General features: G+C 45.0%; 1 pseudogene; it reads right to left on the bottom strand.

Moving 5' to 3' along the window:
* The window catches only part of LOC115134858 (pyruvate dehydrogenase protein X component, mitochondrial-like), a 42536-nt pseudogene extending 24174 nt beyond the window's left edge, over positions 1–18362 (bottom strand).
* Between the last annotated feature and the right edge of the window lie 1010 nt (positions 18363–19372).

The following is a 19372-nucleotide window of genomic DNA, read 5'->3' as shown; positions in this document are numbered from 1 at the left end:
AGTCATATAAAAAACGTAATCTTCAATTCGCCATGTGGTCTATATTAAAGGGCACTTCATTTAATTTAACATGCTTTTAAAATTGAATATTTTAAAAGCACAATTTCTACTTCAAAAGGGACTGTTTACATGAAACGACCCATCTGCTGCAACATTTGGATTTATTTTAAATGATCAAATAAAATAAACATTAACATTGCCAGTTAGACTCTAAACAATGACACCGCCACTCCTACAAAGAGAGCAGTGTGGAAACGTGAAAGTAAAGGGTGGGGGAGAGATGGAGGAAGAGAAACTAAGAGGAGGAAAAAGAGATGTAAATAGAATAGGAAAGTTCAGCCCCAGTATTCCTAATCTTTGCTTTCAGGGAGGGTGTCAAGGCCGGGAGGTGGGGCAAGGAGGCTGAGGCAGGTATCAGGTGTGATTCCTCAGAGGTCTCTAGTTTCACACCAGTGCACTGAGGCCCTCCTACCCCACATCATTGTCTGAGTCAGCTGCCCCTGCTGCCCTCGTTCATACAGCAGGGAGAAGGCTGGGCCCCACATCCTGCTCTCATTTTCCCTTTCCATGTAGTCCCTCTCTCTTTACCTCCCTCTCTCCTTCCTTATCTCCTTCCCTCCTTCCCTCTCTACTTCCCTCCCTCTCTCCTTCCCTCTCTCTACTTCAAATCAAATCAAATCAAATGTTATTTGTCACATACACATGGTTAGCAGATGTTAATGCGAGTGTAGCGAAATGCTTGTGCTTCTAGTTCCGACAATGCAGTGATAACCAACAAGTAATCTAACTAACAATTCCAAAACTACTCTCTTATACACAGTGTAAGGGGATAAAGAATATGTACATAAGGATATATGAATGAGTGATGGTACAGAGCAGCATACAGTAGATGGTATCGAGTACAGTATATACATATGAGATGAGCATGTAGACAAAGTAAAAAAAGTGGCATAGTTAAAGTGGCTAGTGATACATGTATTACATAAGGATGCAGTCGATGATGTAGAGTACAGTATATACGTATGCATATGAGATGAATAATGTAGGGTAAGTAACATTATATAAGGTAGCATTGTTTAAAGTAGCTAGTGATATATTTACATCATTTCCCATCAATTCCCATTATTAAAGTGGCTGGAGTTGGGTCAGTGTCAATGACAGTGTGTTGGCAGCAGCCACTCAATGTTAGTGGTGGCTGTTTAACAGTCTGATGGCCTTGAGATAGAAGCTGTTTTTCAGTCTCTCGGTCCCAGCTTTGATGCACCTGTACTGACCTCGCCTTCTGGATGATAGCAGGGTGAACAGGCAGTGGTTCGGGTGGTTGATGTCCTTGATGATCTTTATGGCCTTCCTGTAACATCGGGTGGTGTAGGTGTCCTGGAGGGCAGGTAGTTTGCCCCCGGTGATGCGTTGTTTGATTGTGCATCTGTAGAAGTTTGTGAGTGCTTTTGGTGACAAGCCGAATTTCTTCAGCCTCCTGAGGTTGAAGAGGCGCTGCTGCGCCTTCTTCACGACGCTGTCAGTGTGAGTGGACCAATTCAGTTTGTCTGTGATGTGTATGCCGAGGAACTTAAAACTTGCTACCCTCTCCACTACTGTTCCATCGATGTGGATAGGGGGGTGTTCCCTCTGCTGTTTCCTGAAGTCCACAATAATCTCCTTAGTTTTGTTGACGTTGAGTGTGAGGTTATTTTCCTGACACCACACTCCGAGGTTCCTCACCTCCTCCCTGTAGGCCGTCTCGTCGTTGTTGGTAATCAAGCCTACCACTGTTGTGTCGTCCGCAAACTTGATGATTGAGTTGGAGGCGTGCGTGGCCACGCAGTCGTGGGTGAACAGGGAGTACAGGAGAGGGCTCAGAACGCACCCTTGTGGGGCCCCGTGTTGAGGATCAGCGGGGAGGAGATGTTGTTGCCTACCCTCACCACCTGGGGGCGGCCCGTCAGGAAGTCCAGTACCCAGTTGCACAGGGCGGGGTCGAGACCCAGGGTCTCGAGCTTGATGACGAGCTTGGAGGGTACTATGGTGTTGAATGCCGAGCTGTAGTCGATGAACAGAATTCTCACATAGGTATTCCTCTTGTCCAGGTGGGTTAGGGCAGTGTGCAGTGTGGTTGAGATTGCATCGTCTGTGGACCTATTTGGGCGGTAAGCAAATTGGAGTGGGTCTAGGGTGTCAGGTAGGGTGGAGGTGATATGGTCCTTGACTAGTCTCTCAAAGCACTTCATGATGACGGAAGTGAGTGCTACGGGCGGTAGTCGTTTAGCTCAGTTACCTTAGCTTTCTTGGGAACAGGAACAATGGTGGCCCTCTTGAAGCATGTGGGAACAGCAGACTGGTATAGGGATTGATTGAATATGTCCGTAAACACACCGGCCAGCTGGTCTGCGCATGCTCTGAGGGCGCGGCTGGGGATGCCGTCTGGGCCTGCAGCCTTGCGAGGGTTAACACGTTTAAATGTTTTACTCACCTCGGCTGCAGTGAAGGAGAGACCGCATGTTTTCGTTGCAGGCCGTGTCAGTGGCACTGTATTGTCCTCAAAGCGGGCAAAAAAGTTATTTAGTCTGCCTGGGAGCAAGACATCCTGGTCCGTGACTGGGCTGGGTTTCTTCTTGTAGTCCGTGATTGACTGTAGACCCTGCCACATGCCTCTTGTGTCTGAGCCTTTGAATTGAGATTCTACTTTGTCTCTGTACTGACGCTTAGCTTGTTTAATAGCCTTGCGGAGGGAATAGCTGCACTGTTTGTATTCGGTCATGTTGCCAGACACCTTGCCCTGATTAAAAGCAGTGGTTCGCGCTTTCAGTTTCACGCGAATGCTGCCATCAATCCACGGTTTCTGGTTAGGGAATGTTTTTATCGTTGCTATGGGAACGACATCTTCAACTCCCCGCACGTACTTACATTGTTCTTGGTTATTGTTTGTGGGGACCTTGTTGGAATGTTGGAAATCGTCTAACCACACATAAGAGAGTGACACACACAAACAAATGTGCAGGAGCGAACGCTTTCACTAATAACTGCAGAGTAAGCAGGCAGGCAGAAGAGCCCGGTTCCTTCAGGTTAGGTAAGCTACAGGAAGCTACATGCCCTCTGAAAATCTAAGCCAATTTGCTTGGGTGGCCAAATCACTACCTGCCACTCCTCTCTCCCTACCCATTCTGCTGATACATGCGCATCTGAATTCGCATGACAGCTCCTATTCAGGCTACGAGAACATGGTGAGCCTAGCCAGTGAACAAGAGGAGATATGAGATTTAACACCACTGACTATGTCATTACCTCCCTGTGGAGTTTCTTTAAAAGGGACGAGGGCTGCATAGGGAGATTTTCACATTATAACTTGAAGAAAACCCCCACAATATACGTGTACCATCTACCAAATATCCTCCTATTCCTCTGTATGATGGAGTGAGGTACAGTTCTCCATAAATCCCAAAGCAATATGAAGTGTCTTTTCCATGTGATGAGAACATCAATTGATCAGCTCATAAATCCTGAGCCCAGAGTCCCCAGTGTGTGGCAATGACATCATCCACTGATAGGCTACTGTGTGCTGCTAGCTGGCTCACTGGCTGGCTGATCCATCCTTCCTCACATAAGGCATCTGCTTTTCACACAGGCCATTTATACTCCCACTGATAGACAGACAAGGCAAAAGAGCCTCAAATGGTGACTGGAATATTAAAGACACACGCAGACAGACAGACAGACAAACACCACAGATAGACAGACACCACAGACACGCGCATGCACAACTCCCCACCCCACACACCATCCCAACTGTCCTGAGTCAAACCCAGACTACACTGCCATCTGGGACAGAGTGATGGTCATGAAAACCTCTTCCTTCCAGTGAAGAAAAGCCTCGTGTCCTCACAGAGAGGCAAATATCTGAGTCTCTAATCATCAAGCACTAGATCTACCATGGTCTATCATTCTATGAAAGGAATTCTGTGTTGAGGTATACTGTAAAGACATAAAACGTAATGCTGATGTTGGTAAAACTAAAGCTTAGAGACATCTAGAAAATGTATGCTGCGGACAGGTGGAGAATAAATCAAAAGTCTACCTAAAATAAATGTACAGCGTACCTTGAAATAACTTACGACCACAGACTTCCTTGGACAAATGTTTGTATTTCTGAACCAAACGTTCCCATAAAAACACTATAAATCAGCAGCCTTAAAAAACCTCTACAGCATTTCTCTACCCTCCGGCAGGCAAACATACAGTAGCACTCTGAAATGGTGGATGTGCCTTTAACTTGGTATTGATGTTAACAATGGGGGACATAATCCACTATAATACCCTTATTGTATGAAGACAATATGGCTGGTTTATACACACGTCCCTCTGAGGCAGACTAAATGTAAATGTTCACTTTTTAAAGACAAAGTCCACTATATGCTTATACAAGAACATGCCCTGACATGATAACCTATTACGTAATGTGACATTAGCAGGTGAACACCCAATAGTCTAATTTACAGCCTCAGTAGAAAAGGGAATTACCACAGATATTACAAAATAATGTCCATGCTACGATATTCATGTATCATACTTGTGTAAATCAATCCCATTAACCATTTATTATGTCGGAAAACATATGGCAAGTGATAAATAGTCATTTCCAAGCCATTGAGGTGAGGTGAAGCGTGGTAGAGATAGGTAGTGGTGCTTTATCAATCTGTAGCTACCCAGGCATGTGTGTTCTCTGAACATGCCATACCTGTCAGTCTTAGAGAGGGGGGAGAAAAGAGAGCAGCCACATGCCTGTGATTGTTATTGGATATTTTGTGTTTTCCAAGGTTAAACATGGCAGGGGGAATGAAAGCTTGAAAGCCTATCAAGATCTTTTTCTCCCACCTTCACCCCACACACTTCCCTCCTCTTGAGTTTCATGGTAAACAATGTTCTCCAGAAACACGGGGCCTTCCTCTTCTTCATGAAATGAAGATGAGTAGAGGAAAGACAGAGAGAGAGAGAGAGAGAGAGAGAGAGAGAGACAGAGAGAGAGAGAGAGAGACAGACAGACAGACAGACAGACAGACAGACAGACAGACAGACAGACAGACAGACAGACAGACAGATAAAGGGAGAGAGAGCGAGAGAGAGACAGAGAAAGAGAGAAAGAAACAGAGAGTACTGTTTACTGTTAATTTCTGATAGCTTATTTAATTTTTGTTTATTGTACATTTCACTTGCTTTGGCAATATAAACATATGTTTCCCATGCCAATAAAGACCCTTTGAATTGAATTAAATATATATAGAGAGAGACAGAGAGACTAATGATTTCACAGTTGAGTTTGTGTCAGAGCTGTCATATCACCACTCCACATAACATCTGTTATTTTAGTTAGAAAACTCACTGAAGGGCTACTTAACAGAGTGGGAGTGTCCGCATGTTTGTTTTGAATTACTTCCCTACTATATTGGGTGTCTATGAGGGATATTTGTATAGTCAATCACTGAATTAACCTGGCTGACAAGACTCACAAAAATCAAATCAAGTCAAATCTATTTGTCACATACACATGGACAGCAGGTGTTAATGCAATTGTAGAGAAATGCGTGTGCTTCTAGTTCTGACCATGCAGTCATATCTAACAAGTAATATAACCTAACAATTTCACAACAACTACCGTATACACACAAGTGTAAAGGAATGAATACGAATATGTACATAAAAATATATAACTGAGTGATGGCCGAACGGCATAGGCAAGATGCAGTAGATGGTATAGAGTACAGTATATACATATGAGATGAGTAATGTAGGGTATGAAAACATAAAGCGGCATTGTTTAAACTTCTTCGAAATAGGGGGCGCTCTTTTAATTTTTGGATAAAAAACGTTCCCGTTTTAAACAAGATATTTTGTCACGAAAAGATGCTCGACTATGCATGTAATTGACAGCTTTGGAAAGAAAAAACTCTGACGTTTCCATCACTGCACAGATATTATCTGTGAGTGCTCCAGAACTAATGCTACAGGTGAAACCAAGATGAAATTTCATACAGGAAATGGTCCAGATTTCGAATGCCCTGTGTTCCAATGTCTCCTTATATGGCTGTGAATGCGCCAGGAATGAGCCTGCACTTTCTGTCATTTCCCCAAGGTGTCTGCAGCATTGTGACGTATTTGTAGGCATATCATTGGAAGATTGACCATAAGAGACTACATTTACCAGGTGTCCGCCCGGTGTCCTGCGTCGAAATTATTGCGTAATCTCCAGGTCCATGCGCGTTCCATTTCTTCAGAGGAGAAACCAAACTGCCACGAATGATTTATCATCGATAGATATGTGAAAAACACCTTGAGGATTGATTCTAAACAACGTTTGCCATGTTTCTGTCGATATTATGGAGTTAATTTGGAAAAAAGTTTGCGTTGTAATTTTCTTACCCAAACGTGATGAATAAAACGGAATGATTTGTCCTACACAAAAAATATTTTGGGAAAAACTGAACATTTGCTATCTGAGAGTCTCCTCATTGAAAACATCTGAAGTTCTTCAAAGGTAAATGATTTTATTTGAATGCTTTTCTTGTTTTTGTGAAAATGTTGCATGCTGAATGCTAGGCTTAATGCTATGATAGGCTATCAATACTCTTACACAAATGCTTGTTTAGCTATGGTTCAAAAGCATATTTTGAAAATCTGAGATGACAGTGTTGTTAACAAAAGGCTAAGCTTGAGAGCAAATATATTTATTTCATTTAATTTGCGATTTTCATGAATAGTTAACGTTGCGTTATGGTAATGAGCTTGAGGCTATAAATAGGATCCCGGATACGGGATTGCTCGTCGCAACAGGTTAAAGTGGTTAGCGATACATTACATCAAGATGGCAAGATGCAGTAGATGGTACAGAGTACAGTATATACATATGAGATGAGTAATGCAGGGTATGTAAACATTATATAATGTAAAGTGGCTAGTGATAAATTGATTACATCAATTTTTCCATTATTAAAGTGGCTGGAGTTGAGTCAGTATGTTGGCAGCAGCCACTCAATATTAGTGATGGCTGTTTAACAGTCTGATGGCCTTGAGATAGAAGCACCACTGCCTGTCCCCACTTTGATGCACCTGTACTGACCTCGCCTTCTGTATAATAGCGAGGTGAACAGGCAGTGGCTCGGGTGGTTGTTGTCCTTGATGATCTTTTTGGCCTCCCTGTGACATCGGGTGGTGTAGGTATCCTGGAGGGCAAATAGTTTGCCCCCGGTTATGCATTGTGCAGACCTCACTACACTCTGGAGAGCCTTCCGCTTATGGGCGGAGCAACTGCCGTACCAGGCGGTGATACAGCCCGACAGGATGCTCTCAATTGTGCATCTATACAAGTTTGTGAGTGTTTATGGTGACAAACCTCCTGAGGTTGAAGAGGCACTGCTGCGCCGCTTCACCGCGCTGTCTGGAACTTTAAACTCTCCACCCTCTCCACTACTATCCCGTCAATGTAGATAGGGAGCTGCTCCCACTGCTGTTTCCTGAAGTCCACAATCATCTCCTTTGTTTTGTTGACATTGAGTGTGAGGTTATTTTCCTGACACCAAACTCCAAGGGCCCTCACCTCCTCCCTGTAGGCCGTCTCGTCGTTGTTGGTAATTAAGCCTACCACTGTAGTGTCGTCTGCAAACTTGATGATTGAGTTGGAGGCATGCATAGCCACGCAGTCGTGGGTGAACAGGGAGTACAGGAGAGGGCTGAGAATGCAACCCTTGTTGGTACGCAGTGTTGAGGATCAGCGGGGTGGAGATGTTGTTACCTACCCTCACCACCTGCGGGCGGCCCGTCAGGAAGTCCAGGAACCAGTTGCACAGAGCGGGGTCAAGACCCAGGGTCTCGAGCTTGATGACGAGCTTGGAGGGTACTATGGTGTGAAATGCTGAGCTGTAATCGATTAACATCATTCTTACATAGGTATTCCTCTTGCCCAGATGTGTTAGGGCAGTGTGCAGTGTGATGGCGATTGTGTCGTCTGTGGACCTATTGGGGTGTTAAGCAAATTGGAGTGGGTCTAGAGCAGACATGGGCAAACCACTAGGCCCGCGGGCCACATAGGCCCGAGTTAGGCTTTTAATCCGCCCGCCGAACTTGTCCAAATTATAGTAAAACCTCCTTTTTCCCCTTTCCATGCAATGCCCACGTTTCCCATAGATGGCGCACTCAAAACACATTGACCGTTGTTGGAGTGGCAAGTTTGGAAGTGCGTCTTTTAATTAAGAGCAATGCGCATTTACGCACAGCAGCGCTGTAGCTTAATTAACACGCCGCACACGCTCTTAATTTAAATTTAAATTTTCAGCTGCAGGTAGGATATTTAATACAGCCTATGTCTGTGTGCTTGAGATACACGTGTACTGTTTGCGCGTGAAGGCACGTCCGGTGGCGAGTTTGTAGAGCGCGGGTCAGGACAATCCATCCGTGATTTTGCGGAGTTTAACCAAGTAGATATTATTGAGCTTGAGTATTTCGGGTAATAATATGTTTTGAATGTTGAAAGTGATTCCATTTTTCAATAAATGTTGATTTCTTTAACTTTGCACCTTCGATTGAAACTTATTAAAAACAGAGCTCTTGATAAATCACTAGTGGTGTGTTATTTTAATGCTATTTACATTTCTCCTCCCAGTATCTGCGAAATAGTATGTAAATGCCATATCTTGCATATTCTTTATTAACTGATAAGGGCTATTTTTCACATTTGAAAGACAGTTAATAAATTGTTGTAGTGTTCTTACTGTGCTATGAGGTTTGCACACACTACATTTAATGCTTTAGTATATCCGTGTCCCTCCAAATGCTGGACCTGTCAAATTTTAGAACCCATTGGGTGTTAAGCAAAGTTTGCCCACCCCTGGTCTAGAGTGTCCGGTAGGGTGGGGGTGATATGGTCCTTGATTAATTTCTCAAAGCACCTCATGATAACGGAAGTGAGTGCTACAGGACGGGTAGTCATTTTGCTCAGTTACCTTAGCTTTCTTGGGAACCGGAACAGTGGTGGCCCTCTTGAAGCATGTGGGAACAGCAGACTGGGATAAGTTTTGATTGAATATGTCCGTAAAGACACCAGCCAGCTGGTCTGCACATGCTCTGACGACACGGCCGGCGATGCCGTCTGGGCCTGCAGCACTGCGAGGGTTAACACGTTTAAATGATTTACTCACGTTGGCTACAGTGAAGGAGAGCCCACAGGTTTTGGTAGCGGGCCGTGTCAGTGGCACTGTATTGTCCTCAAAGTGAGCAAAAACGTTGTTTAGTCTGTCTGGGAGCAAGGCATCGTGATCCGCGACGGGGCTGGTTTTTCTTTTGTAGTCCGTGATTGACTGTAGACCCTGCCACATGCCTCTCTTGTCTGAGCCGTTGAATTGCGACTCCACTTTGTCTCTGTACTGACGCTTAGCTTGTTTGATTGCCTTGCGGAGTTAATATCTACACTGTTTGTATTCGGTCATGTTTCCGGTCACCTTGCCCTACAGGGGTTCGCAAGTTCAGTTTTGCGCAAATGCTGCCATCAATCCACAGTTTCTGGTTGGGGAATGTTTTAATAGAAGCTGTGGTTACAACATCACCGATGCAGTTGTTAATAAACACACTGAATCAGCGTATTCGTCAATGTTGTTGTTCGCCGCAATGCGGAACATATCCCAGTCTACGTGATCGAGGCAATCTTGAAGCGTGGAATCCGATTGGTCGGACCACCGTTGAACAGACCTGAGCACAGGTGCTTCCTGTTTTAGGTTCTGTCTAGGCTGGGAGCAATAAAATGGAGTCGTGGTCAGCTTTTCAGAAGGGAGGGCGGGGAGGGCCTTATATGCATCGCGGAAGTTTGAATAACAGTGGTCTAGGGTTTTGCCAGCCCTGGTAGCACAATCGATATGTCGATAGAATTTGGGGAGCCTTGTTTTCAGATTAGCCTTGTTAAAATTTCTGCCTACAATAAATGCAGCCTCAGGATATGTGGTTTCCAGTTTACATAGAGTCCAATGAAGTTCTTTCATGGCCATCGATGTGTCTGCTCAGGGGGGAATATACACGACTGTGATTATGATCGAAGAGAATTCTCTTGGTATATAATGCGGTCGGCATTTGATTGTGAGGAATTCTAAGTCAGGTGAACAAAAGGACTTGAGTTCCTGTATGTTATGATCACACCAGATCTCGTTAATCATAAGGCATACACCCCCGCCCTTCTTCTTACCAGAGAGATGCTTAATTCTGTCGGCGCGATGAGTGAAGAAACCAGGTGGCTGTACCGACTCAGATAGTGTGTCTCGAGTGAGCCATGTTTCTGTGAAAGGGAACGTTACAGTCTCGGATGTCTCTCTGGAATGCTACCCTTGCTTGAATTTCATCTACCTTGTTGTCAAGAGACTGGACATTGGCAAGTAGTACGCTCGGGAGCGGTGCGCGACCGCTCTGTCTGCCCCTTCTACGGAGTCATTGTTTTCGGTCTCTGGGATCCGATCCATTGTCCTGGGTGGTAAGCCAAACAAAGGATCTGCTTCGGGAAAGTCTTATGCGTGGTACGCACCCAGGGCTGATGTGTCATGAAATTTAGTCACCCGGTGATTCTCAAGCAAATAACTGCCGGTCTCACGGGAATTGACTGTTAATTAACATGAACACGTCCAGCTTCTCCTGGATGCCATGCATAGCCTACAAGCCATTGATGCAGACCTCTAGAACATCTACATTTTAAAAAGTCCAAAAAATTCTGTTAAAAATCGCGCAACATTTCAGCGCCCTGCTACTCATGCCAGGAATATAGTATATGCATATGATTAGTATGTGTGGATAGAAAACACTCAGACGTTTATAAAACTGGTTAAATCACGGCTGTGACTATAACAGAACGTGCGTTTCATCGAAAAGTGCAGGAAAATGTGATCACTGAAAATTGGAAAATATATCAATGCGCCACTTGCATGTATTGTCTATGCGAAAGCAAATTACCTGGAGCCGAGATTGCAATTCCTACAGCTTCCACACGATGTCAACAGTCTTGTCATTTGCCTAGGCTTTGTTTCTTGGTCAAACGAAGAGGAGACAGCCCATTTCTTCAGGTCTCGGACCGGATATTTTGGTTGAGATTTACCCGGACATTATTTCCAGACGTACCCCTATAGAATATACTTCGTCTCGTGATCAATTTGATCGCTTATTAACGTTTACTAATACCTAAAGTTGCATTACAAAAGTATTTCGAAGTGTTTTGTGAAAGTTTATCGTCAACTTTTTTAATTAAAAAAAATGACGTTACGTTATAAGACGCTATTTTTTTTCGTTTATCACACAGTCTTCATAGATTGATATCTAGGCTATATATGGACCGATTTAATCGAAAAAAAGACCCAATAGTGATTATGGGACATCTAGGAGTGCCAACAAAGAAGATGGTCAAAGGTAATGAATGTTTTATATTTTATTTGTGCAGTTTGTGTAGCGCCGACTATGCTAATTATTTTGTTTACGTCCCCTGCGGGTCTTTTGGGGTGTTACATGCTATCAGATAATAGCTTCTCATGCTTTCGCCGAAAAGCATTTTAAAAATCTGACTTGTTGCCTGGATTCACAACGAGTGTAGCTTTAATTCAATACCCTGCATGTGTATTTTAATGAACGTTTGAGTTTTAACTAGTACTATTAGCATTTAGCGTAGCGCATTTGCATTTCCAGATGTCTAGATGGGACGCCTGCGTATCACAATAAATACATTTAATTGTAATTTTAGACAGGTCTAAAGAAACATGATAGGAAGAAAATGTCATCTATTTCAGAACAGAATAGCATACTTTGAGTCCTTATGTTAAGCCCTGATATGGCTATTGCATATGTCTGTGGGCTACACTGGTTCATTTTGCAGACAAGATTTGCTTAGAATTCCATGGCATTATTTTTTATTATTTTATAGTATGAAGAACACAACTGAACATAGCTGAATAAAATAGAAATAATATTTTCTCCAAAGTGAGCACATTTGGCTATTTTGTGTTGAGCGGTTAACAAAGAAATTTGGGTGACAAAATAACCAATAAACTGTAACCGAGCATGTTTTTAACAAAGGACACATGAAACCATGACACATCACAGCCTATCAAATGTCAAGGTAAGCACTGATTGAAGGGATTAGGTTGCCTTCACCTGGTCATCTCCCCTCACTGAAGTAGGCTAAATACTTTGCTGCATTGTTTACCCTAGGTGAACTTTCTGTGTCGGGTGTGGTTCCTCATACAGTATCTCCTTACACTCTCTCTTTCACAGACACACACACACGTGTACAAACACGACTAACAAACAAAATGACACACGTGTACAAACACGACTAACAAACAAAATGACACACAGAAACACACAGACACGCATGCACACACGTCTCTCAAAACATATGGTCTGTGTTTCTATGGCCACCAGTGAGCTCCAGAGACTGGGTTGCCATGGAGACAGCTGTGTCTTAATGAGATTCCCCAGCAGGGTATGAGGTGGGAAATGAGAACGTTCCATCAGACCCACGTGACAGCAGGTGGCCATTAGAAACGTGTGTGTCTGTGTGTGCGCAGTTTCACAGCTTCCCCTTGTGTGAGCCCACCCACATAACAGGGTTAAAGCACCTTGCAACTCCCTTACTTTTTCAAATTCTGTCACTTCCCTCACTAACTTCATACCTCGCTGGCTCTTTCTCTCTCCCTTTCAGTCACGCTGTCACTCTTGGTTTTCTGAAGTAACAAATTGTCAGCTCTGCATTTTCCAATAATGTGTGTGCTTATTTCTGAGGTGAGCATCAGCTTTAATCTGGCCTCTTATTGATACTACCTGGAAGTTCTTTGAACAGCTTTCTATCCCCCAACACCACCCCTAGTAAAAATTATTATCATCCTGGGACATGAATGTTTGTCTCAAACGGACAGTTCATTATTTCCTCCTCAGAGATATCTGCACTCTTGCATTGACCTTGTTCAGTGTTGTATAACACATACAGTGACTATTACAAACATTAGGAAAACCTTCCTGATATTGAGGTACACCCCTCCTCCCCTCCGTTTGCCCTCAGAACAGCCTCAATATGTCAGGGCATGGACTGTACAAGGTGTCGAAAGCAGGGATGCTGGCCCATGACTCCAATGCATCCCACCGTTCGATCAAGTAGGCTGCATGTCCATTGGGTGGTGGATCATTCTTAATACACACAAGAAACTGTTGAGCATGAAAAAGCCATCAGCATTGCAGTGCTTGACACAAACCGGTGCACCTGTCACCAAGAAGGCTTAAAAATCCTTTTAACCTGTCTCCTCCCCTTCATCTACACTGATTGAAGTGGATTTAACAAGTGACATCAATAAGGGATCATAGCTTTCACCTGGTCTGTCATGGAAAGCGCTTGCGTTCTTAATGTTTGTACACTCAGTACATACCACCCAGTGCCCACACTCTGTACTTACACGATAATGATATGATCGTCTGCCACGTAGCTAGATTAGAGCTAGATTAGAATAGGGGACTCATGTACACCATATTCATTAAATTACTATCTTTAACATTTGGAACATTTCTCCACCCTGAACATAGCTTGTGTGAACTACTCACTCCTTGGTGACGATACACGTGTCCAGTGGGTGTGGCCAGCTGGGGATCTAGACCGTGTGTGTCTAGACCGTGTGCTGCCGAGCTCAGCCACAACCTGGGGGGAGAAGACAAAACACACACAGAAAGACAGGGACCGAGGGACACACACAAAGTTAGTCTCACCGTAATGTTCTGATTGGTCAGAGAATATTCTATTCTATTAGGATCTCTTTTAGTCCTCATTTGGAATAATCTTCCAAGAGTCCTTAAACATACAAATTCAATGTATAATCCAAATACATTTTAACATACACTGTATATACAAAAGTATGTGGACACCCCTTCAAATGAGTGAATTCTGCTCTTTCAGTCACACCCGTTGCTGAAAGGTGTATAAAGTCGAGCACACAGTCATGTAATCTCCATAGACAAACATTGGCAGGAGAATGGCCTTCTTGATGAGCTCAGCTACTTTCAATGTGGCACCGTCATAGGATGCCACCTTTCTAACAACTCAGTTCGTCAACTTTCTGCCCTGCTAGAGCTGCCCCGGTCGACTGTAAGTGCTGTTATTGTGAAGTGGAAACTTCTAGGAGAAACGACGGATCAACCGCAAAGTGGTAAGATCACAGAACGGGACCTCCAAGTGTGTACTTCTGGCGCCGACAGAGATGGCCGCCTCGCTTCGCGTTCCTAGGAAATTATGCAGTTTTTTGTTTTTTTACGTGTTATTTCTTACATTAGTACCCCAGGTCATCTTAGGTTTCATTACATACAGTCGAGAAGAACTACTGAATATAAGATCAGCGTCAACTCACCATCAGTACGACCAAGAATATGTTTTTCGCGACGCGGATCCTGTGTTCTGCATTTCAAACAGGACAACGGAATGGATCCCATGCAGCGACCCAATAAAACGACTCCGAAAAAGAGGGAAACGAGGCGGTCTTCTGGTCAGACTCCGGAGACGGGCACACCGTGCACCACTCCCTAGCATTCTTCTTGCCAATGTCCAGTCTCTTGACAACAAGGTTGATGAAATCCGAGCAAGGGTAGCATTCCAGAGGGACATCAGAGACTGTAACGTTCTTTGCTTCACGGAAACATGGCTCACTGGAGAGACGCTATCCGAGGCGGTGCAGCCAACGGGTTTCTCCATGCATCGCGCCGACAGAAACAAACATCTTTCTGGTAAGAAGAGGGGCGGGGGCGTATGCCTTATGGCGAACGAGACATGGTGTGATGAAAGAAACATACAGGAACTCAAATCCTTCTGTTCACCTGATTTAGAATTCAACTCTTTGCAAACTGGAAACCATTTAGCCGGAGGCTGCATTCATTGTAGCTGGGGATTTTAACAAGGCTAATCTGAAAACAAGACTCCCTAAATTTTATCAGCATATCGATTGCGCAACCAGGGGTGGAAAAACCTTGGATCATTGTTACTCTAACTTCCGCAACGCATATAAGGCCCTGCCCCACCCCCTTTCAGAAAAGCTGACCACGACTCCATTTTGTTGATCCCTGCCTACAGACAGAAACTAAAACAAGAGGCTCCCATGCTGAGGTCTGTCCAATGCTGGTCCCACCAAGCTGACTCCACACTCCCAAGACTGCGTGAAACTGAAAGCGCGAACCACTGCTTTTAATCAGGGCAAGGTGTCTGGTAACATGACCGAATACAAACAGTGCAGCTATTCCCTCCGCAAGGCTATCAAACAAGCTAAGCGTCAGTACAGAGACAAAGTAGAATCTCAATTCAACGGCTCAGACACAAGAGGCATGTGGCAGGGTCTACAGTCAATCACGGACTACAAGAAGAAATCCAGCCCAGTCACGGACCAGGATGTCTTGCTCCCAGACAGACTAAATAACTTTTTTGCCCGCTTTGAGGACAATACAGTGCCACTGACACGGCCTGCAACGAAAACATGCGGTCTCTCCTTCACTGCAGCCGAGGTGAGTAAGACATTTAAACGTGTTAACCCTCGCAAGGCTGCAGGCCCAGACGGCATCCCCAGCCGCGCCCTCAGAGCATGCGCAGACTGGGTGTTTGGTGTGTTTACGGACATATTCAATCGATCCATATACCAGTCTGCTGTTCCCACATGCTTCAAGAGGGCCACCATTGTTCCTGTTCCCAAGAAAGCTAAGGTAACTGAGCTAAACGACTGCCGCCCCGTAGCACTCACTTCCGTCATCATGAAGTGCTTTGAGAGACTAGTCAAGGACCATATCACCTCCACCCTACCTGACACCCTAGACCCACTCCAATTTGCTTACCGCCCAAATAGGTCCGCAGACGATGCAATCTCAACCATACTGCACACTGCCCTAACCCATCTGGACAAGAGGAATACCTATGTGAGAATGCTGTTCATCGACTACAGCTCGGCATTCAACACCATAGTACCCTCCAAGCTCGTCATCAAGCTCGAGACCCTGGGTCTCGACCCCGCCCTGTGCAACTGGGTACTGGACTTCCTGACGGGCCGCCCCCAGGTGGTGAGGGTAGGCAACAACATCTCCTCCCCGCTGATCCTCAACACTGGGGCCCCACAAGGGTGCGTTCTGAGCCCTCTCCTGTACTCCCTGTTCACCCACGACTGCGTGGCCACGCACGCCTCCAACTCAATCATCAAGTTTGCGGACGACACAACAGTGGTAGGCTTGATGACCAACAAGGACGAGACGGCCTACAGGGAGGAAGTGAGGGCCCTCGGAGTGTGGTGTCAGGAAAATAACCTCACACTCAACGTCAACAAAACTAAGGAGATGATTGTGGACTTCAGGAAACAGCAGAGGGAACACCCCCCTATCCACATCGATGGAACAGTAGTGGAGAGGGTAGCAAGTTTTAAGTTCCTCGGCATACACATCACAGACAAACTGAACTGGTCCACTCACACAGACAGCATCGTGAAGAAGGCGCAGCAGCGCCTCTTCAACCTCAGGAGGCTGAAGAAATTAGGCTTGTCACCAAAAGCACTCACAAACTTCTACAGATGCACAATCGAGAGCATCCTGGCGGGCTGTATCACCGCCTGGTACGGCAACTGCTCCGCCCTCAACCGTAAGGCTCTCCAGAGGGTAGTGAGGTCTGCACAACGCATCACCGGGGGCAAACTACCTGCCCTCCAGGACACCTACACCACCCGATGTTACAGGAAGGCCATAAAGATCATCAAGGACATCAACCACCCGAGCCACTGCCTGTTCACCCCGCTATCATCCAGAAGGCGAGGTCAGTACAGGTGCATCAAAGCTGGGACCGAGAGACTGAAAAACAGCTTCTATCTCAAGGCCATCAGACTGTTAAACAGCCACCACTAACATTGAGTGGCTGCTGCCAACACACTGACTCAACTCCAGCCACTTTAATAATGGGAATTGATGGGAAATGATGTAAAATATATCACTAGCCACTAATATAATGTTTACATACCCTACATTATTCATCTCATATGTATATGTATATACTATACTCTATATCATCTACTGCATCTTTATGTAATACATGTATCACTAGCCACTTTAACTATGCCACTTTGTTTACATACTCATCTCATATGTATATACTGTACTCGATACCATCTACTGTATCTTGCCTATGCTGCTCTGTACCATCACTCATTCATATACCCTTATGTACATGTTCCTTATCCCCTTACACTGTGTATAAGACAGTAGTTTTGGAATTGTTAGTTAGATTACTTGTTGGTTATTACTGCATTGTCGGAACTAGAAGCACAAGCATTACGCTACACTCGCATTAACATCTGCTAACCATGTGTATGTGACAAATAAAATTTGATTTGATTTGATTTGAAGCACGTATCGCGTAACATTTGTCTGTCCTCGGATGCAACACTCACTACCGAGTTCCAAACAGCCTCTGGAAGCAACTTCAGCACAAGAACTCGTCAGGAGCTTCATGAAACACGTTACCATAGCTGAGCAGCCGCACACAAACCTTGGATCACCATGCGCAATGCCAAGCCTCAGCTGAAGTGGTGTAAGCTCACGCATAGTTCTCTGGAGCAGTGGAAATCTGTTCTCTGGAGTGATGAATCACGCCCCACCATCTGGCAGTCCGACGGATGAATCAGAGTTTGGCGGATGCCAGGAGAACACCACCTGCCCAAACCATAGCACCAACTGTAAAATTTGGTGGAGGAGGAATAATGGTCTGGGGCTGTTTTTCATGGTTCGGGCTAGAGACCCCTTAGTTCCAGTGAAGGGAAATCTTAAGGCTACAGCATTCAATGACATTCTAGATGATTCTGTGCTTCCAACGTTGTGGCAAAAATTGGGGGAAGGCCCTTTCCTGTTTCAGCATGACAATGCCCCCATGCACAAGAGAGGTCCTAACTGAAATGGTTTGTCGAGATTGGTGTGGAAGAACTTGACTGGCCTGCACAGAGGCCTATCTCAACCCTATCGAATACCTTCGAGATTAATTGCAACGCGGACTGCGAACCAGGCATAATCGCCCAACATTAGTGCCCGACCTCAATAATGCTTGTTGCTGAATGGAAGCAAAACACCGTAGCAATGTTCCAAACATCTAGTGGAAAGCTTTCCCTGGAGAGTGGAGGCTGTTATAGTAGGGGAGACCAACTCCATATTAATGCCCATGATGTTGAAATGAGATGTTCGACGAGCAGGTGTCCACATACATTATGATACTGTATAACACACTGTTACTGAGGGGGAGGGGCTGCAGCTGCAGGAGGAGGAGCCTGGGTGGGCACGGCTGCCCCAGGGGGAGGGATCTCCACCATCTTTCAGTCCTCCCCTTCCTCCACCATGAGGGCGATCAGAGTCCCCAGATGCACTGCACGACTGCCCTCCTCCATCTATGGGAAGACAGAGGCACACTTAAAATAATAATCATTTCATCAGATAGCATTTGATTTGACTTAGACTGCTCAAGAAGACTGAGGAGAGGGGGAGAAAGAGAGTGCACAAAATAACAAGTAAAAGAATGAGAAAGGAAGAGGAGCACTAGGGAGAAGAAAAAAGGGAGAATGAGTGAGAAACTAAAGAGAGAGAGGCCAAATGATAGGAAGAATGGAAAGAGAACAACCCAGGAGAGAGAGGGTTTTCAAAAGATGTGCACTTCGACACAACATTCAATACTGTTTCCAGAGGGACCATGGGCAGACCCTTCAATTCGCTGTGCGTCCATCCCTACTGCCTATTCAATCTACTTCATTTCCCCTTGCCGTTGTTCTATTCCAACAAAACACAAACAAGGGTAAAGACTAATAGAGGGGGGAATGGATTGCTTACAGTTTCTTAACCCCCCCTCCCATCGCACATTGATTCTCTCCCTCTCTCTAGCTATCCATTTCCCTTTCTAACAGAGTCAAAAAGGCACAGCATGGATGTCTCCTCCCCCCCACAGTCAGCTAGGTGTTTTTCCTCTGTCAATATTGATTAGTTCTAAATGATAGGGCTAGCACAATAGACGGGCCAGGGCCGCGACACTCCATCTATTTCCAAAAGGGATCCACTTATTGAGCTGTCATTCCTGCTAAAGGGCGAAGCACTGTTTGCCAGATAGGAAGGAAAAATAAGACAGAAAGCACAACAACAGCTGTTGGCGAAAGGGAGAGCCGTCTCTTTTGATCATGGCGACACAGAACTTGATCAGGAAGTTGGTTTCTGCGTTAGATCACACCACAAGCCCTCGTAACTGGCTGAATGTCAGTTGGTTTTGAAACATAAGTTTTGGAGGAAAACCCACAGCTGTGACTTGTTCAGCCCCACCTCCTCCAAAGTGCCCAAA

Source organism: Oncorhynchus nerka, linkage group LG9a, assembly GCF_034236695.1.
Source record: "Oncorhynchus nerka isolate Pitt River linkage group LG9a, Oner_Uvic_2.0, whole genome shotgun sequence".
In the NCBI taxonomy this organism is placed as follows: domain Eukaryota; kingdom Metazoa; phylum Chordata; class Actinopteri; order Salmoniformes; family Salmonidae; genus Oncorhynchus; species Oncorhynchus nerka.
This window is presented reverse-complemented; position numbering and strand designations above follow the sequence as displayed.